The sequence below is a fragment of the Bos grunniens genome, chromosome 6 (assembly GCF_055505025.1).
Source record: "Bos grunniens cultivar Pamir isolate PY7600 chromosome 6, Bosgru_T2T1.0, whole genome shotgun sequence".
Classification (NCBI taxonomy): Eukaryota; Metazoa; Chordata; class Mammalia; order Artiodactyla; family Bovidae; genus Bos; species Bos grunniens.
In genome coordinates, this window is record NC_141170.1 from 30414408 (window position 1) to 30436099 (window position 21692).

Below are 21692 nucleotides of genomic sequence, written 5' to 3' on the forward strand. Positions count from 1 at the left end.
TTTTTTAATATATGATGCTTTGAGGAACAGTTATTCTTATGTCTGTATTACAGCTGGAGATCCACTCTAGGGCACTACAGTGAAAACATTCATGAATATTTATCAGAGAGTCATTTTCATGAATTTTTTTTTTATCAGCAATCACACACACTGATAAATAATAATAAATACAAGAACAATAAACAATTTTTGCAGGAGCAAATCATTCACTGGTTAATAGTAAATTTATATCTATACATTCTACGGCCTTTGAATCTGTAAAAAAAGAATACTGGTGTACTTAAAAGGAGCTATGACTTAAAGAATCATAAAAACAAGACAACAAATTTCTAATACAGACTTTTAAATACTTCATAATTTATTCATAAAATGCTCAGGAATAAAAATGTAAGATAAAATAGACAGATAGATGATAGACTAAGAAAAAAATGTTTGAGATTCAAACTTTCCTGAAGATGCCTATGGACATCAAGAAAAATGGCTATTAGGAAGATCTTCTTGGATGATATGGATTTTAGAAAAATATTTATGCTAATAAAAAAGCAGAAGATAACATATGAATAACACATTAATGCATCATCAAGCAATATTGAAATTACATTTTAGGTTATTATAACAACTACTTTTTAATGATGATAATGCAGTATACAGTGAAGACCTGTTCTCCTAAATGATAGCAGCTTTTAACAGATGAAAGACGCTAACCAAACTCTGTTTACAGTTGCCACTCAACTCTCTGTTCATGGTAATGGTTCTATCTTGAGCATTTCACAGCAATTTTGCAAATTCAATCATAACTTAAAATATTAAGATGATTTTACACAAGCTACTTCGGTTTACATAATTAGAGTTGAAGCTGGAAACAGAAATGTGTTTACATATTACAAACCAGAATTTGCCTATCTTTCCCCTCTTTGGTCATTATCAGTTGAAAATGATTTGGATGTATAATGGAAAGAGAAATTTAGACACATGGTTAAAATAACTTTTAATACTTTGATCAGAAAAGAAATCTATCATATTCTTATAACATGCCATCTTTAGATTTGACTCTTTAAAATAAATAATTTTTTGAAATACCTAGTCTAGCTGAGGGCAAAAGAAGGGATAAGCAAATGAATCTTTGTTTCTTAGTTTATAGTTCTGTCTTTAAACAAAAACCATAGCGCAGAGCAGAGAATGCTCCTGGTTTTCCACACCGGACACTGTCTTTGACCAAGGGCTGAACTTCTGGCAAATGCCTGGAGTTTTGGTAAAAGACAGGCTAAACTTGGCATTGTCTGGAAATCCTTTCTCACACCCTAGAAAGAGCTTTACAAAAATCTCTCCAAGAGCCTTCAGTGGAGGCTCTGTGCTGGACCTGGATAAAAAAACACATTTTAGCCTTTCTGGCAAATAAAAGCATACAAGATGCAGCCTCACTCACATACCCAAAGATCATTGCTTAAATCATCACAAATGTAGACAGAAGTTTAGAAAACTCGCTAGTATCAGGCATGGACTTCAAGAAGACTCAACAGGAAAGTTATTTTAAAAGGGGGCTGGGGGTTGCTATGGAGGGGTTTTAAGTGGCTCCCTCCTCCCGGTTCCTAGCCCCATCCCAGCACTAGGAGCCTGGGAAGAGGCATCAGTGGTCTGGACAGCCTGGGCACAGAAGCCCCAAAAAGTCACGCTGGTGACCAAAGGGAGTCCACAGACAGTGCCCCGTGGGATTAGGAAGGGATTTGGGGAAAGTGGAAAGAATAAAGTCGCAAAATCCAAGATAACACTCCCCAATCGCTAATGCGAATCATCCAAGCCAGCCGCGGGCACTGGGGTTCCCAGCCCAGTCTGACCCGCTCCCCTACCTGCAGACCACGCCCAGGGCAGAGCCCCAGCGGCGTCGAAGTGTCCTGGCTGGGTTTCAGCAACAGGTTCCGATGATCCTGTCCCGGTTCCACCTGCCACCGCCTGGCGTCTCGGACCCCGCCGGCGCCTGCCTGCAGGCTTCACGCTTGGGGCTGTGTGCTCGCACGCTGGCTCGCCCTCTGCCTCCTGGCCCCCTTCCGATGTAACGTCACTCTCCAGGGGGCAGCAGCCAGCTGCTGGGAGCCCAAAGAAAGTATTCATATCCTGATAAGGGGCATCCGGATACCTCCTTGTGAAATTCAGAATCCGTGTGCAGCAAAGGAAAGCATCACTATGACTAATACTGCGTCTTTGATTGCCTGGCTCCATACTTTGGGCAGGTGATTGAGCTTCCCTGTGTCTGGGATTTCATTGTAAACTACAGATAAGGCTGATATTAGTCACCGGGTAATCTGAGAATGAGTGTGTCTGTGCAAAATGCCTGGGGTGGTGATTGGTACATAGTAAGCATTCGGTAAACCTTATTGTTGTAACATTCTCTTAGGGATAAAGAGTTCATTGCAGGCTGCATGCAGACTGCGAAAACCCTCCCGTTCTCCAAAGTGGACCCTGATCCGTGAGTTCTTGCAAAGACCTTTTAGCTTGCAAGAAATCCTCTCTGGAATTATGGAAATGTGAATTCATGCTGTAATTAGAAGGAGAAAGGAATGAACCTGAAAGAAAAACTCAGTGATTCTAACAAGAAGAATGTGCTTTGTTGGAAGTCGCTAATAGAGAAATCGTGCCTAATATGTAACTAACTTATAGGTTTGTACAATTATGAGAAAGGGATAAAGGTGATTTAGGAGAGTAACAGAGATGAGGGTCAGGTGTGGGGAAAGTCTGTGAAGGGTCTTTGTTTGCATAAGTTATCAGATTGGACCTTCACAGCACAACAGCTATGGGAAACCACAACAGACTTGTTAAGTCATAGTGTACAATTATTTCCAGTCCATACCAAGGCACGAAATTCAATGGCTTGTCCAATATCACAGAGGTTGTTTTTAAATGACATAATAGGCTCCAGGAGCTGAAAATTCAGCTGTTACATATCTCTGCCTTAAATTGTTGCAGATTGTGAGATACAAGAAAAAGCTGCTTGGAGAAATCTTTTAAAATAGGATTCTTTGGTCTTGGATTAAGGTCGTAGGTTCAGACATGTGTGTGTTTAAACCTGGATCCTGTGTTCAGGATCCTGAAAGGGCTATCTTTCCCAAACCTTTGCATAGTTCAGGGCAGAGATGCTAGTCACACTTTGTGAGTTTGCCACTCCAGTACTCTTGCCTGGAAAATCCCATGGAAAGAGGAGCCTGGTAGGCTGCAATCCATGGGGTCGCTAAGAGCCGGGCACGACTGAGCGACTTCACTTTCACTTTTCACTTTCATGCATTGGAGAAGGAAATGGTAACCCACTTCAGTGTTCTTGCCTGGAGAATCCCAGGGACGGTGGAACCTGGTGGGCTGCCGTCTATGGGGCCGCACAGAGTTGGACACGACTGAAGCGACTTAGCAACAGCAACAACAGCAGCAACCACATTTAAAGGCATAGGAAGTCTTAGGATAAAAGACATTAAACAGATAAACAGATACTAATAGGAGGCAGGACTTAGAAGTAAAAGTTCATCAAAATAAAGCTAAAAAGAGAAAGGCATTCTGTATCTAATCAGAAATTCTCAAATCAAAGCAAAAAAAAAAAAAAATTATGACCCATCACTCCATATCATAGGGTTTCCCAGGTGGCTCAGTGGTAAAGAATCTGCCTGCCAATGCAGGAGACACAGTAGATGTGGGTTAGATCCCTGAGTCCAGAATATCCCCTAGAATAGGAAATGGCCACCCACTCCAGTATTTCTTGCCTGGAAAATTCCATGGACAGAAGAACCTGGTGGGCTACTGTTCATGGGGTTGCAAAGAGTCGGACACTGACTAAGAAACTGAGTGCACACACACCCCCGTATGATTCTACTTACCACCACTTGAAAAATAGATCACCAGAATGAATTAGGAATAATGGCAAAGCTTCTAATGAGACAGTGAGGTAATGTCTAGCTTGCAAGAATTCTATTACAAATTAAAAGACATACAAAACTTGCCATGTAATAATCATTAAATCATGACTCACTTTCTGTATCTCATAAAACAGCACCCTGTGAGAACTACTGTCCTTATCCTCCTCCCCTCACCTTCCCCCACTGACAATTTTAATGGAGAATTTAAATGTAGATTCTGACTCCAAAGTTCCGAGATGGGGCTGCTAGTTTGCCTTTTTGAAAAGTTCCCAGGTGTTGCAGATGCTGCTGGTCCACACACCACACTTTGACTGGCAAGGTCTTACTGAAATCAGTAGTGAGCCAAGGTTACATATTTAATATGTGATAGAAACAGTGTCAGATCCCAAATCTACCTGAGCTCCATGGTGTTGTGATTATCCATTATTCTGTGCTAACCTTACATACGGAGAAGGCAATGGCACCCCACTCCAGTACTCTTGCCTGGAAAATCCCATGGACAGAGGAGCCTGGTAGGCTGCAGTCCATGGGGTCGCTAAGAGTCCGACAGGACTAAGCGACTTCACTTTCACTTTTCCCTTTCATGCATTGGAGAAGGAAATGGCGACCCACTCCAGTGTTCTTGCCTGGAAAATCCCAGGGACGGGGGAGCCTGGTGGGCTGCCGTCTATGAGGTAGCACAGAGTCGGACACGACTGAAGCGACTTAGCAGCAGCAGCAGCAGCAACCTTACATAAGGAAAATTGAAATTCATTCACATAGATAAAATGTGAAGGTGGGAGTGGGGCTTTGAACAGAGTGATCATGAATGACTGGCTATGCTTTGAGCTGAAACCTGTCAAAACAATGTGGAGTTTAAGCACCTGGAGCGAACTGGTACTTAAACTCTCTAGTTCCTTTACTTTTACAAAGGAAGAGTCAGTCAAGGCAATTTCTAAATAAGAAACATTTGACCTTTTTTAGGGGTCACCACAGTGTGATGAATGCTTTGTGGAATACTATGGGATGATAATAAAGAATACTATGGGATGATAATAAATCAAAGAATGATCTCATCAGACTTCTTTCCTGCTTAACCTCTCATTTCTGTTGGACTGAATCTTAGAAGAGAATTACAAAATAATTTCAAATTGCATGCTTGGTTTCTATTTCAGTGGCCCTCATTCTTACACTTAAGCTACTGCCTTAAAATAATCATTGTTTACCCAAACTCCAGTAACAGTTATGTGATAAGATTAAATCCACTGCTTCTGGAAAAACATATCACGATGTTATGATGAATGCTTAGGAAGTCAAAACCATAAGTGTTCTCGGAAAGCTGATATTTCAGAACTGCAAAAAAGAATTAGAGTGAGTATTTTTTTCATTCAATACATTGTTATGTTTAAAATATTTGTGGTTCTGAGTTTTTTAAGTACCCATACATTTGAGAATTTAGCTTAATCCTTTGCATGTAAGAGTGGATTTATGTTGTCAATTTAGAATAAAAAATGCTCTAATCATCTAAAATGACTTAATCTATTTATCAGCCTTCTGCAAGAAGGCAAGGTTTTCTTTAGGGTAATGGCCAAAACAGGGCTTCCTAGGTGGATCAGTGGTGAAGAATGTGACTGCCAGTGCAGGAGCTGGAAGAGATGAGGGTTCAGTCCCTGGGTTGGGAAGATCCCTTGGAGAAGGAAATGGCAACCCACTCCAGTACTCTTGCCTAGAGAATCCCACGGACAGAGGAGCCTGGCAGGCTACAGTCCATGTGGTTGCAGTTGGACATGACTTAGCAATTACACAACAACAAACTAAGCAATTCCTTTGACAAATTTCCTGAAGTAGAAACCTGTATAAATGGGGAAGTGGAAAAAATCATGTAATTAATGGTTCTATCAGTTATCAATATGTTGCTATTTGTATGTATTTGATTGCAGTTGATTTGAGATAAATTTCTTGTAGTGCTAAAATGAGTAGGAATAAAATAATCTCTATAAAAGAGTCATATCTTCAATAACTTATTAATTACTCCTGGCATCTCTATGATGTGTAGTATGCATTGGGCTATCTATTACTTGAGATGATCTGTGTCATCTTTCCTCCCATGGTTTGAGGACTAGGGCTGGGTACCTGGGGTGGAAGATAGGCTAATTGGGGATTAATGGGTCTCTATGGTCTAAACCAACTGAGGAGAAGGAGCTTTGCCTAAACTAGTGTACAAAGTGAGAGCCAAGTTGACAGTAGTCAGTAAGCGGGACCAATTATATGGGGAAGAGTGCGGGCAAGAAATTTTCTGTAGTCTTGGTGAGAGAACTGTGTTAAAGAAGAGGCAGAAAAACTGGAAAAGAAGGGATGGGGTAGAATACTTGACATAGGTACATGCTGCAGGAATTGGCCATTGAGGCCAAGGTGGCAACTGAGACTGCACTAGTTTTAGAATTTCCACGATTAGAGGTTGCTAATATCGGCTTCCCCAGTGGCTCAGATGGTAAAGAATCTGCCTTTAATGAGGGAGACCTGGGTTCAATCCCTGGATTGGGAATATCCCCTGGAGAAGGGAATGGCAACCCACTCCAGTATTCTTGCCTGGAGAATTCCACGGACAGATAAGCCTGGCAGGCTACAGTCTATGGGATCGCAAAGAGTTGGACACAACTGAGTGACTAACACACACACACACACACACACACAGGAGGCTAACACCATTAGTGTGAAACAGCGAAGTCTAAAGACAGATATGCACCCTGGAGAAAATACTGACTCAGTTTTAGACGCGTTGAATTTCAAATGATTTCAGAAGAGCCAGAGGGTGATAACAAGTAAGCAGCTGAAATATGGAACTGGAGGGTGCCAGAGAGATTACATTTCCAATTTAGATTTGGAGAGTCATCCACATAGAAGTGATAGTTGGAGCTGTAGGTGTGAGTTGACTCAGCAAGTAAAAAACTGGAAAGTGAAGAAACTTGTGTAAAGAGCTTTAAGAGATGCCTAAAAGGTAGGGAAAGGAAGAGAGGCCTAAAACATAAATGAGGAGAAATTAGGGAGGTATGAAAAGAATGTGAAGTGTTTCATGACGATCAAAGCAGGAGTGGTTTCCAAAAGGAGGTACTACAAGCACCAGTGCCTGGAGAAGTCAAGAGTCACTTATTGGGTATAGGTTACAAGGGATAGTGGTAGAGGGACAGAGTTGTGGGTCAGAGATGGATGAAATGAGGCAAACGTAGGTTATGAGGATCATAGACTTAAGTGATCAAATTCTTGTAGGTGAGAGGAGTAAGAGAGAAAGACTTCGTGTTTTACTATCAATATCCTGTGACCTAGGGCTAAGACTCTCACCTATATGCGTGCATCTCGACAGCCACACATGGGAAGTTCCCACTTCAACCTGTGGATGTGCATGCAGACTTACTCTTATCAAGTATTTCCAGTTTCCAACATTATTTGCTAAGCCTGGGCCTATCTGATATATGCTGCTGCTGCTGCTGCTGCTAAGTTACTTCAGTCGTGTCCGACTCTGTGCGACCCAATGGACGGCAGCCCACCAGGCTCCCCCATCCCTCGGATTCTCCAGGCAAGAATACTGGAGTGGGTTGCCATTTCCTTCTCCAATTATCTGATATATAAACCCAAGCAAACGATATCTACTGTGTTCTCTCAGGAAACTCAGTCTGATGCAAAGAGTTGACTCATTGGAAAAGACTCTGATGCTGGGAGGGATTGGGGGCAGGAGGAGAAGGGGACAACAGAGGATGAGCTGGCTGGATGGCATCACTGACTCGATGGACGTGAGTCTGAGTGAGCTCCGGGAGATGGTGATGGACAGGGAGGCCTGGCGTGCTGCAATTCATGGGGTCGCAAAGAGTTGGACACTACTGAGCAACTGAACTGAACTGAAGTGAATGTTACTTTCTCATTTCATCCCATGGTCTCCTTCCCCTGCTGTGTCCACAAGTCTGTTTTTTACATCTGGGTCTCCATTCCTTCTCTGAAAATAGGTTCATTACTACCATTTTTTTTAATATTCTATGTTTCTGAGTTAATATACAATATTTGTTTTTCTGTTTCTGGCTTACTTCACTTTGTGTAATAGGTTCTAGGTTCATCCACGTCATTACAACTGATCCAAATTCACTCTCTTAATGGCTGAGTAATATTCCCTTGTGTGTGTGTGTATGTATATATATATATATACCACTTCTTTATGCATTCATCTGTTGGTGGACATCTAGGTTGCTTCTATGTCCTGGATATTGTAAATAGTGCCACAATGAACATTGGGGTACATGTGTCTTTTACAATTGTGGTTTGCTCAGGGTATATGCACAGTAGTGGGATTATTTTGTCATTTGTTGTTCAATCGCTAAGTCGTGTCCACTCTTTGCAACCCCATGGACTGTAGCACACCTGGCTCCTCTGTCTTCCACTATATCCCACAGTTTGCTCAAATTCATGTCCATTGAGTCATTTATGCTATCTAACCATCTCATCCTCTGTCACCCCCTTCTGCTCCTGCCCTCAACATTTCCCAACATCAGGGTCTATTCCAATGAGTTGGCTCTTTGCATCAGGTGGCCAAAGTTTTGGAGCTTCAGCAGTTGTCCCTCCAAAGAATACTCAGACTTGATTTCCTTTAGGATTGACTGGTTTGATCTCCTTGCAGTCCAAGGGACTCTCAAGACTCTTCTCTAGCACCACTATTCGAAAGAATCCACTGATCGATGTTCAGCCTTCTTTATGATCCAACTCTCATATCCATACATGACTACAGGAAAAACCGTAGCTTTGACCATATGGACCTTTGTCAGCAAAATGATATCTCTGCTTTTCATATTGTATCTAGTTTTGTCATCACTTTCCTTCCAGTGAGCAAACATCTTTTAGTTTCACGGCTGCAGTCACTGTCTGCTGTGATTTTGGAGTCCAAGAAGATGAAATCTGTCACTGCTTCTACTTTTTCCCAGTCTATTTGCTATTAAATGATGGGACTGAGTGCTGTTATATTAGTTTTTTGAATGTTTAATTTCAAGCCAGCTTTTTCACTTTCCTCTTTCACCCTAATCAAGAAACTCATTAGGTCCTTTTCACTTTCTGCCATTAGAGTGATATCATCTGCATATCTCAAGTTGATATTTCTCCCAGAAAAGTTGATTCCAGCTTATGATTCATCCAGCTCAGTATTTTGCATGATGTACCTTGCATAGAAGTTAAATAAGCAGAGTGACAATAAACAGCCTTGTCGTACTCCTTTCCTAATTTTGAACCAGTCCATTGTTCCATGTCAGGTTCCAATTGTTGCTTCTTGACCCACATTCAGGTTTCTCAGGAAACAGATAATGTGGTCTGGAAATCCCAACTCTTTAAGAACTTCCCACAGTTTGTTGTGATCCACACAGTCAAGGGCTTTAGTATAGTCAATGAAGCAGAAGTAGATGCTTTTCTGGAACTCCTTTGCTTTCTCCATGATCCAGTGAATGTTGGCAATTTGAAATTTGATTCCTGTGCCTTTTCTAAACTCAGCTTGTACATCTGGAAGTTCTCAGTTCACAACCTGCTGAAGTCTAGCTTGAAGGATTTTGAGCATAACCTTGGTAGCATGTCAAATAAGCACAATTGTATGGTAGTTTGAACATTTTTGGTGCCCTTCTTTGGGATTGGAATGAAAACTGATCTTTTCCAGTCCTGTGACCACTGGTGAGTCTTCCAAATTTGCTGACATATAGAGTGCAGCACTTTCACAGCATCATCTTTTAGGATTTGAATTAGCTCAGCTGGAATTCCATCACCTCCACTAGCTTCATTCATAATATTGCTTCCTAAGAACTACCTGACTTCACACTCCAGGATGTCCGGTTCTAGGTGAATGACCACACCATTTTGGTTATCTGAATGGTTGAGACCTTTATTGTATAGTTCTTCTCTGTATTCTGGGCTTCCCTTGTGGCTCAGCTGGTAAAAATAAAATAAATAAATAAATAAATAAAATAAAATAAAACCCGCCTGCAATGTGGGAGACCTGGGTTTGATCCCTGGGTTGGGAAGATGTCCTGGAAAGGGGAATGGCTACCCACTCCAGTATTCTGACCTGAAGAATTCCATGAACTGTATAGTCTATGCAGTTGCAAAGATCAATTGAATGACTTTTACTTTCTGTGTATTCTGGTCACTTCTTAATCTCTTTGCTGGGTCATATGGTAGACTGATTACTAGTTTTTTTAAGGAATCTCCATACTGTTCTCCATAAAGGCTGTACCAGTATACATTCCCACCTTCAGTGCAGGAGGTTCCCTTTTATCCTCATCCTCTCCAACATTCACGGTTTGTAGATTTTTTTGATGATGGCCATTCTGAATAATGTGAAGTGATATCTCATTTTAGTTTTAATATGCATTTCTATAATAATGAGTGATTTGGAGCATCTTTTCATTTGTTTGTTGGCCATCTATATGTCTTCTTTGGAGAAATGTCGCTTTAGGTCTTCTGGCCTTTTTTTTTTCTTTGGTCGCGTTGTTTGTTTTTCTGATATTGAACTGTATGAGCTGCTTATCCATTTTGAAGATTAATTCTTTGCCAGTTGCTTCACTTGGAATTATTTTCTCCCTTTCTGAGGGCTGTCTTTTCATCTTTTCTATAGTTTCCTTTGTTGTGCAAAAGCTTTTAAGTTTAATTAGGTCCCATTTGCTTCTTTTTGTTATTTCCTTTACTTAAGGTGGTGGGTCAGAGAGAATATTGCATCGATTTATGTCAAAGAGTGTTCTGCCCATGTTTTCCTCTAAGAGATTTAGAGTTCCTGGCCTTACATTTAAGTCTGTAATCCATTTTGAGTTTATTTTTGTGTATGGTGTTAGGGAAGTGTTCTTAATTTCATTCTTTTACATGTAGCTGTCCAGTTTTCCCAGCACCACTTATTGAAGAGGCTGTCTTCTCTCCATTGTATATTCTTGCCTCCTTTGTCAAAGATAAGATGTCCATATGTGCCTGGGTTTATCTCTGGGCTTTCTAAAAGATAGCTGATTTTTACTAGTCTTAAAATTTGCTTGAGAATATAACAGAAATCAGTAAGGTGATAACAGGCAAGCCAACAAACCATCTTCTTGAACTGGCCAATGTCATTCATTCAATAAGTATTTATTGCACATTTCAATCACAAACAGTGTCCTTCCTCCAGGGCTCAGAAACAAAAAAATGAATAATTACATTCTTGTAATAACTACTATAGTAGATGTGCTGTTGGAGGATTTAACAAGATTTTCTAAATCTTCCTTCAGGAGTCCAGGCAAGACCACCTAGGAGAGATGACCTTTTGGCTATTTGTTGTTAGAATATTTACCATGTCAAATAATATTGAAGTGTGAGTAAGAAATTGTCAGGCAAACACTTATGTAGAAATAGGTTATTCCAAGAGCACTGAACCGCATATTTGCAAGTACAGAATATTTTTTTAAAAGACACAAAGTTAATATTTATTAAATGGAAATAAAGGCCAGGCATTTTGCAAAGTGCAGTATCTCATTTGCTTCTCATAACCGATAATTTTCTGTATTCCTTCCTTTGTAGCTGAAAATATTCAGTCCCAGAGAAATTAAACTGCTTTCTTAAAACCACACAGCTAACTACTGAATGGACAGGGTTTGAAATCAAGTCAGGTTGAGCAGGTCGGCCACATGCCTAACTAAGCCACCCAACATCTGAACCAGAATAACTGGAAGTAGTTCAGCGGAGCTGAAATCCAGTGTGTGTACATTAGGTAGTACAGAAGAAGATATCAGAATTAGGGCAGATGGTAGAGAGCTGTGTGTGCTAAGGATTTAGGGATTTTTTTTTTCCTGAAGGTAATAAGGCGCCCCTGAAGATTTAAGTACAGCAGTGACGGGATTGGATTGGTATTTTAGAACAATTGCTTCCCATAACATAGTGTGCAGTAGAGGGAGAGCAAGCATAAGGAATTACCCTGAGAGATGCTGACAAACAATAAGAACTTAACTAAAGAAGTAGTGGCCTAGATTGAGAGATGAATGGAAGACTACCTGGAGATTTGGGATGTAGGATCAATAGAACTTGAGTCATTGGATGAAAAGCGTGACTAAATAAAAAGCTTTGAAGATGCCTCAGATGTTTCTGCTTTGGTTAATTGTGTGGTCTGGGGTACTGTTAACCAAAATGAGAAACTCCACAAAAGGACCATGTTTCACCAGAAGAAAATAAGCTCTGTTATTATTATTACAGTACAGGTGAGTTACAGTATTACATGGCTTTCAGGTGTACAGCATCGTGATTTAATATTTTTGTACTCCATTTAAAGTTATTATAAAATATTGGCTGTATTCTCTGTGCTGTACAATGTATCCTTATATATTATTTGTTTCACTATAGTAGTTTGTACCCTTTAATCCCCTACTCCTGTCTTTCCCCTCCTCCTAACCGTCTTCTCACTGGTAACCACTAGTTTGATCAAATGAGCTGAGTTTTAAACATGTTGTTTACAAAGTGAAAAATATTACATAGGCAGCTGGATACAATCTGTTTTCTGATTTACCTCCTACCTCTGTTCCATTCCCGTTTCCCATTCATCTGCCTTTGACCTTCATGCCAACCTAGATAGCATATTCAAAAGCAGAGACATTACTTTGCCAACAAAGGTTCGTCTAGTCAAGGCTATGGTTTTTCCTGTGATCATGTATGGATGTGAGAGTTGGACTGTGAAGAAGGCTGAGCGCCGAAGAATTGATACTTTTGAACTGTGGTGTTGGAGAAGACTCTTGAGAGTCCCTTGGACTGCAAGGAGATCCAACCAGTCCATTCTGAAGGAGATCAGCCCTGGGATTTCTTTGGAAGGAATGATGCTAAAGCTGAAAGTCCAGTACTTTGGCCACCTCATGCGAAGAGTTGACTCATTGGAAAAGACTCTGATGCTGGGAGGGATTGGGGGCAGGAGGAGAAGGGGACAACAGAGGATAAGCTGGCTGGATGGCATCACTGACTCGATGGACGTGAGTCTGAGTGAACTCCAGGAGTTGGTGATGGGCAGGGAGGCCTGGCGTGCTGCGATTCATGGGGTCGAAAAGAGTTGGGCACGACTGAGGGACTGATCTGATCTGATCTGTTCCATTCCCGTTTCCCATTGATCTGCCTTTGACCTTCATGCTACAGCCATTTTGAGCTCCATACTTGTGCTTCTGTAAACAAGCCTTGCTCTTTCAATGCTAAGTATTTACAGAGGCTGCTCTATCTTCTTGGATTTCCCCTTAACAAGAATACCCCTCTCCTGTGTGCTTTTAGTACTTCATACATACATCTCTTTAAATTTATCACACCTCATTGTTATTATGTCTGCTTCCTTCATTAAATGTAAAGCCCCAACTGAGTGAGTCTTAATCACTTTTGAATACATTTTTTATTGTCCTGTAGCAGGTGCTGAGCCTGTCGTTTGAGCTAATTAATGCTTTAGTAAGCCAGGACTAGAGAGATGGATGCAAAGTCTTCAGCATGCTGTTTCTTTGATAAAAGTAATATTTGTTATAAAAGCAATTAGAGCATTATAGTTTAGGGAATCTTAGTTCCACAATTATCATCTTGGTGAATATTGGACATGTTACTTCTCTCTGCTATTTGGTTTTCTTATCTATAAAATAGGGATAATAGTATTATCTATTCAGTGAAGTGAAGCTGCTCAGTCATGTCTGACTCTTAGCAACCCCATAGGCTGCAGCCTGCCAGGCTCTGCCATCCATGGGATTTTCCAGGCAAGAATACTGGAGTGGGTTGCCATTTCCTTCTCCAATCTACTCATAAAGTATTTTCTAATTTATTTTTTACAGTAGACCCTTGTTAGTTAAAATATAGCAGTGTGTGTATGTCAATCCCAAACTCCCAGTTTATCCCTTTCCCACTGCCCTTCCTCCCTGGTAACTATAAGTTCATTCTCTAAGACTGTGAGTCTTCCTGTTTTATAAATAAGTTTGTATCATTTTTCAGATTCCTCATGTAAATGATATCATATGATACTTGTCTTTTTCTGTCTGACTTACTTCACTTAGTATGATCATCTCCAGTTTCATCCATGTTGCTGTAAATGTCATTATTTCATTCTTTTTAGTGGTTGAGTAATATGCCATTGTATATGTATATCATATCTTCTTTACCTATTAATCTGTCAATGAGCATTTACGTTGCTCTCATGCCTTGGCTATTGTAAACAGTGCTGCAATGAACGTTGAAGTGCACGTGTACTTTCAAACCATGTTGTTCTCTGGATCCAGCAATTCCAGCAGCGGAACTGCTGGATCATATGGTATCTCCGCTGTCAGGTTTTAAAGAAAACTTCATTCTCTTCTCCATAACGACTGTACCCTTTTACATTCCCACCAACAGTGTAGGAGGGTTCCCTTCCCTGTATATCCTCTAGGCGCTTGTTGTTTTTAGACTTTTTGATGTCCACTCTGACTGGTGTGAAGTGACATCTCACTGTACTTTTGATTTGCATTTTTCTAATAATTAGTGAAGTAGAGTATCTTTTTATATGCGTCTGGGCCACCTGTATGTCATCTTTGAGAGAAATGTCTATTTAGGTCTTCTGCCTCTTTTTGGATTGGGTTGTTTGTTTTTTGGATATTGAGCAACATGAGCTGTTTATAAATTTTTGGAGACTAATCCCTTGTCAGTTGTGTCATTTGTGAATATTTCCCCCCATTCTGTAGATTTTCTTTTTGTTTTGCTTCTGGTTTTTCTTCCCTTTCTTAAGATATTTGTGACCATTAAATTAGTTAGGACATATAAAGTGTAGCAATGTCTTATACATTAGAGAAGTCAAACATTAGCTATTAATTTCCTGATTGATCATGATGGATTTTAATCATATGGTATTAGCCACAAGTTTCACTTTCTCTCTCTCTCTCCCTGCTAAAAGTAAGTCTCCCTTTTCTCATGATCTAAGAAAAAAAGGTTCTGTACTTAACAGTGAGTAATGCTCTTCACCACCCAGCTCTAAGAAAAGTAGAATTTAGGCTACTTTCACTTAGATGAAATGGTTGTCACAGTGTAAACAACATTCCTTTTGTCTTCATAGTAGTCTACCAGACAGCTGGCTGATAAATATATCCCTATTTTCCTCTTTTAAAGTATATTGAAACTAGATATATTTGAGTCAATTACATAATAGAAAAAAACACAAGATAGTTAACAGATCTGGGTTTCTTTCAAAGTAAGTTTTATTTCTAAACTTTTGCATTCTCAAAATATTTTCCTACTAATCACCAAAGATTAAATTCATCATCAGACTTAAGGTTTATATCATTTAAAAAGACATTGATTATATGTGCTATGATAATATTTTTATAATTAAAGAAGATGGAATTTATGTTTAGTGTTACTTGTCACACCAGTGAAGAGTTCCTAAAAATATGCAAATGAAGAAACTGAACATTTAAAAAGACATAAAAAAAACAATTGGGTCCCAAAAATCCCCTGGGAGAAGGGCATGGCAACCCACTCCAGTATTCTTGCCTGGAGAATCCTATGGACAGAGGAGCCTGGTGGGCTGCAGTCCATAGGGTCACACAGAGTTGGACACAACTGAAGCTGCTTAGCATGCATGCAAAAAAACAACTAACTAATATTTCTCTTTTTCTGCACGATTCTAAACAATGGATGTGAACTACAAGAACTACTACTGTGGACAGGAATCCCTCAGAAGAAATGGAGTAGCCAACATAGTCAACAAAAGAGTCTGAAATGCAGTACTTGGATGCAATCTTGAAAACAACAGAATGATCTCTGTTCATTTCCAAGGCAAACCATTCAATATCATGGTAATCCAAGTCTATGTCCCGACCAGTAACACTGAAGAAGTTGAAGTTGAACGGGTCTATGAAGATCTACAAGACCTTTTAGAACTAACACCCAAAAAAGATGTCCTTTTCATTATAGGGGACTGGAATGCAAAAGTAGGAAGTCAAGAAACACCTGGAGTAACAGGCGAATTTGGCCTTGGAGTACAGAATGAAGCAGAGCAAAGGCTGATAGAGTTTTGCCAAAAGAATGCACTGGTCATAGCAAACACCCTCTTCCAACAACACAAGAGAAGACTCTACACATGGACATCACCAGATGGTCAACACCGAAATCAGATTGAATATATTCTTTGCAGCCTAAGATGGAGAAGCTCTATATAGTCAGCAAAAACAAGACAATGAGCTGACTGTGGCTCAGATCATGACTCATTACTGTCAAATTCAGACATAAATTGAAGAAAGTAGAGGAAACCACTAGACCATTCAGGTATGACCTAAATCAAATCCCTTATGATTATACAGTGGAAGTGAGAAATAGATTTAAGGGACTAGATCTGATAGAGTGCCTGATGAACTATGGATGGAGTTCATGACATTGTACAGGAGATTGGAATCAAGACCATCCGCAAGAAAAAGAAATGCAAAAACGCAAAATGGCTGTCTGGGGAGGCCTTACAAATAGCTGTGAAAAGAAGAGAAGTGAAAAGCAAAGGAGAAAAGGAAAGATATAAACATCTGAATGCAGAGTTCCAAAGAATAGCAAAGAGAGAGATAAGAAAGCCTTCCTCAGCGATCAATGCAAAGAAATAGAAGAAAACAATAGAATGGGAATGACTAGAGATCTCGTCAAGAAAATTAAAGATACCAAGGGAGCATTTCATGCAAAGATGGCCTCAATAAAGGACATAAATGATATGGACCTAACAGAAGCAGAAGATATTAAGAAGAGGTGGCAAGAATACACAGAAGAACTGTACAAAAAAGATCTTTATGACCCAGATAATCATGATGGTATGATCACTCACCTAGAGCCAGACATCCTGGAATGTGAAGTCAAGTGGGACTTAGGAAGCATCACTACAAACAAAGCTAGTGAAGGTGATGGAATTCCAGTTGAGCTATTCCAAATCCTGAAAGATGATGCTGTGAAAGTGCTGCACTCTATATGTCAGCAAATTTGGAAAACTCAGCAGTGGCCACAGGACTGGAAAAGGTCAGTTTTCATTCCAATCCCAAAGAAAAGCAATGCCAAAGAATGCTGAAACTACCTCATGATTGCACTCATCTCACACGCTAGTAAAATAATGCTCAAATTTCTCCAAGCCAGGCTTCAGCAATACGTGAACAGTGAACTTCCAGATGTTCAAGCTGGTTTTAGAAAAGGCAGAGGAACCAGAGATCAAATTGCCAACATCTGCTGAATCATCAAAAAAGCAAGAGAGTTCCAGAAAAACATCTATTTTTGATTTATTGACTATGCCAAAGCCTTTGACTGTGTGGATCACAATAAACTGTGGAAAATTCTGAAAGTGATGGGAATACCAGACCACATGACCTGCCTCTTGAGAAACCTATATGCAGGTCAGGAAGCAACAGTTAGAACTGGATATGGAACAACAGACTAGTTCCAAATAAGAAAAGGAGTACGTCAAGGCTGTATATTATCACCCTGCTTATTTAACTTATATGCAGAGTACATCATGAGAAACGCTGGGCTGGAAGAAGCACAAGCTGGAATCAAGATTGCTGGGAGAAATATCAATAATCTCAGATATGCAGATGACACCACCCTTATGGCAGAAAGTGAAGAAGAACTTAAAGTGTCTCTTGATGGAAGTGAAAGAGGAGAGTGAAAAAGTTGTCTTAAAGCTCAACATTCAGAAAACTAAGATCATGGCATCCAATCCCATCACTTCATGGCAAATATATGGGGAAACAGTGGAAACAGTGGCTGACTATTTTTTGAGGCTCCAAAATCACTGTAGACGATGATTGCAGCCATGAAATTAAAAGACACCTATTCCTTGGAAGGAAAGTTATGACCAACCTAGATAGCATATTAAAAAGCAGAGACATTACTTTGTCAACAAAGATCCATCTGGTCAAGGCTATGGTTTTTCCAGTAGTCATGTATGGATGTGAGAGTTAGACTATAAAGAAAGCTGAGCGCTGAAGAATTGGTGCTTTTGAACTGTGGTGTTGAAGACTCTTGAGAGTTCCTTGGCCTGCAAGGAGATCCAACCAGTCCATCATAAAGGACATCAGTCCTGGGTGTTCATTGGAAGGACTGATGCTGAAACTCCAATATTTTGGCCATCTGATGAGAAGAGTTGACTTATTTGAAAAGACCCTGATGCTGGGAAAGATTGAGGGCAGGAGGACAAGGGGACGACAGAGGAAGAGATGTTTTTTGATGGCATCACTGACTCAATGGACACGAGTTTGGGTAAACTCTGGGATTTGTGATGGATAGGGAGGCCTGGTGTGCTGCGGTTCATGGGCTAACAAAGAGTCGGACATGACTGAGTGACTGAACTGAACTGAAAGGATTAACCAAACACTTTAATTTTAATGTGTTCTTTAGAGAAGTTTTTTTCCGTAGAGTCTGTAGAGGGCGCCTCCTGACAATAAATTCATTTAGTAAAATCCTGTCTGATATGGTAATAAATCAAATGTTTTATTAAAATATTGGCCCCATTCCAAATTATCCATTAATGCCTTTTAAATAAAAAAATTGTACTCTGTATTTTAAATTTGAAGGTTTTATCACTTATTGGATGTACTCAGTATTTTGACATTCTCTGTGAAATATAAGTACTAAAATTATTGAGAAATAACATACTGGGCTGTCTCAACTACATAGAAGAGGAAAATGGAATAGTTGGTAAATCTTTATACTCTTTTATGCTCAATAACAAATAAGTTCTCAAAAATTCTAAAGGGTTAGATATTTGTAAATAATCTCCATTTGGAGAAGAAACAAATTTTAAATATTTCTGTCAAAAAAACAGATCCACTGATCACATCTCAAAGTACTAGACTTTTCAGATGGATATTTATACTATTGGATGAATGTATTATCATTACCAAAGGCAAAGACACAGTCGTCCAGTCATGGAGCCTGTCTCTTATGAAAAAAAAAAAATCACTTTCTTTGGAGACAGCAAATTATGCTAAACCAGACAATAATCTACATCTCAATACTGAATTTCAATAGACTATTGTAGCAATATCCATCAATCTATCCATATACATACAAATTCAACTTTCAAATAATTCAATCCTCCAGCACATCGGATATTGGAATTATTGGAGACTTGATATGAAATATGTCTTAGAAGTGTTCAAGGAAATAAATTGTACCCAAAATATGAGCAGGAAAAAAATAAGAGACTATGAATGATTGTACAGGGGAAACAAGTGTCTTGCACTTATCAGAGGCAATGAGAATGGAGAAGCCAGACAGTTTAAAGAACAACTTAGGGAATTGAATGTAATGCCTATCAGAGATGAGGAAAAGAGAGGAATTTGCATAATTTATTTTTGTTTTGCGAAAATAAAAATGTTTTACATTCCCAATGAAATCCTTTTTTCCACTCTGAAGTTTCCAAGGTTAGGTAGGTGTGATTGCCTGACTTCAGAATCTAATTCCTTGCATGCTTCCAGAATTGTTCTATCCTTTTCTCTTCTCTGAGATTACATTTCTTGATTTTAGATTAAAAAAAAAAAATGCCTAGAATAATAGCAAGGAAGTGTTTTTAGCAGATTTTTAGAATAACTGAAGTCTTACAGCTCTGTTTCAGCTAACATTCCATGGACAACACTAAAATGTGGACAACTACTAAACCATTATGTACTGTCCCCTAAATCAGTGCTACCGCAGTCTGTGTGGTCCATGGACAAGTGCCAATCTGTGAAATTTTTGCTACTCGTTAGGGATAAATGAGGAGGATGCTCACTGTTACAGAACTATGCTATGCTTGCTTTAACTGACAGTCTTGTTTAAAGAAGCTAAAGACCATGCCACCGCTTCTCCTAATTATAGAAGACTAAATTGCATAATATCAGGCTGTAGTTCCACTTTTTTTTTTTTCCAACAGCAAAACAGCTAAGAATTTAGCCCTTATTGCTAATTGTGTGATCAATGGATCTGACACAACGGTTTCATCTGAGCCTCTTATTCTTAGGCTGCTGAGGTTTTTTTTTTTTTTAATCACCTACATATCTGAAGATAATGAGACAGTTTTACCAAATGAATACCTAATTGTTCTTCCAGGTTCCTCCAGGGAAAGGAAATCTTTGAGGCTTTAAAAATTGCAGGGCTCTGAAATCTCACTTCAAACTGTGGAGTATGATGCCTATTTCTAATTTACAGGAATAGGATAAGAGAGCTTTGACTGATATAGGATTTTTAAATTTGAATTAGAGAAAGCAGTAATACCTTTTAGTGCAAAGGTATTGTGGTATAATCCATAGACAGACCACAATTTTTTTACATTAAATTAGAATGTTTCCTGGATGGAATCCTGTAGCAGGAAAAGATATCTAGTAAAAATTAAGGATATTTGGATGAAGTGTAGACTTTTGTCAATAATAATATGTTTATTGGCTCATTAATTATCACAAATGTACCACACTAATGTAAGATGTTAATAATATGGGAAATCAGGTACAGAGTATATGGTATCACTCTGTACTAGCTTCACAAATTTTCTGTAATTCTGTAACTGTTCTAAAAGAAAAAAATTATTTTAAAAATCAGTGGAGAGAAATCACTATAGAAATCAGGATAACTGAAATTTCTTGAGATATTTCAAGTAGAAAAATTTAATATCAAGAATTGGTTATACAAGTGATGGGAAAAGCTAAGAAACCAAACAAAAAAGAGCTAGAATCTGCTGCCACTCCAAGTGTTTGGAGCATCAAGGAGTGGCATTAACAGGCTTAGGAGTAGCCATCCCAAAGAAGCTAGAATGATAGTGAGCAATCTGGAGGGACCTGGGCTACCAAGGAAGGGACGAACTGGTGGAAAGCCAGAACCCTGAAGGTGACACAGATCATATGGGAAACGCCACCAGTGACAGAAGGAGGAGACATTTTCTGGATTCATCTCTTCTACTGTGTAGTCTTCTGCTAGTGCCTCTCATTGACTTAACTAACTAGAAATCAGAAAGACATGGGAGCCTGGGCAATGTGGTTATTTGAGACAACAAAGGAGTAGGAGAAGGACAAATATGGATCTGAGAACAAAGAGATATCTAAAAAATGCTGCAATCTTTCTTTTAATCACATCTTGATCTGTTAACATTAAGAGAAGATTGACTATTTAAGAAATCTATAATCTATAATCTTTTCTACAGGGAAAGAAGAAAACCATATTTTATGCACTTCCAGATGACTTTATTAGTGTTTAGTAATTCCTGTCATTTTTCACTCTCTCTTCTCACTTCTTACTCCCATCTCTCATTTTTAAGACTGTAATATGTTTCTCCTCTTATTATTCAGAATTAGCATTTATCTTCACAAGCAGGTTTACTCCAAACACTATATCTTCTTAAATCAACTGTGAAACTTTTTCAAATTAGTTTCAAATGAGTTTTACTCAAAACAGCCATGTCATCTCATTGGGGAAGATAACATCAAAAGATTTATGACAACCTGAAAGAAAAGTTTGAAAAGAAGTTTATTCTTTTGCTATTTCATTGAAATGGAGAAAAGCAGAAGAACTTGTAATGAGCCAGAGATCAGTTGAATATAATGAATTTTCCAGTATGGCCAAACATTTGATTGTCTGAGATTAAGCACTACTAAGAGATCGAGTGTGTCAGTGGGGGAGGCATATCAGGAAGAACACAATGCACAACCTTTCTTTGAGGCTTGTGTGAAATAAAGGTTGATACCGGTTTTGCTGAGTTTTTACCTTTCATTAAGAGTGAGGAAATTTCACTACCCTCCATGAATTCTCTAGCTGACACTTCCAGCTGAGAGACTAAGTCATGCTGTGGTCTGCCATATTTAAACCAAGGCA

At 39.2% G+C, this 21692-nt stretch overlaps 1 protein-coding gene and 1 long non-coding RNA gene across 2 annotated transcripts in view; one reads left to right on the forward strand and one right to left on the reverse strand.

The window, feature by feature from the left end:
- The window catches only part of NPFFR2 (neuropeptide FF receptor 2), a 77908-nt gene extending 75334 nt beyond the window's left edge, over window positions 1-2574 (reverse strand). The window contains exon 1 of the mRNA XM_086405447.1: window positions 1848-2574. The gene's annotated coding sequence lies outside the window, so the exon portion shown is untranslated. The remainder of the gene's footprint in view (window positions 1-1847) is intronic.
- LOC147370496 (uncharacterized) overlaps window positions 1-18310 on the forward strand; it is a 77219-nt gene extending 58909 nt beyond the window's left edge. Inside the window, exon 3 of the long non-coding RNA XR_015165317.1 lies at window positions 15536-18310. This is a non-coding gene — a long non-coding RNA (uncharacterized LOC147370496). The remainder of the gene's footprint in view (window positions 1-15535) is intronic.
- The last annotated feature ends 3382 nt before the right edge of the window (window positions 18311-21692 follow it).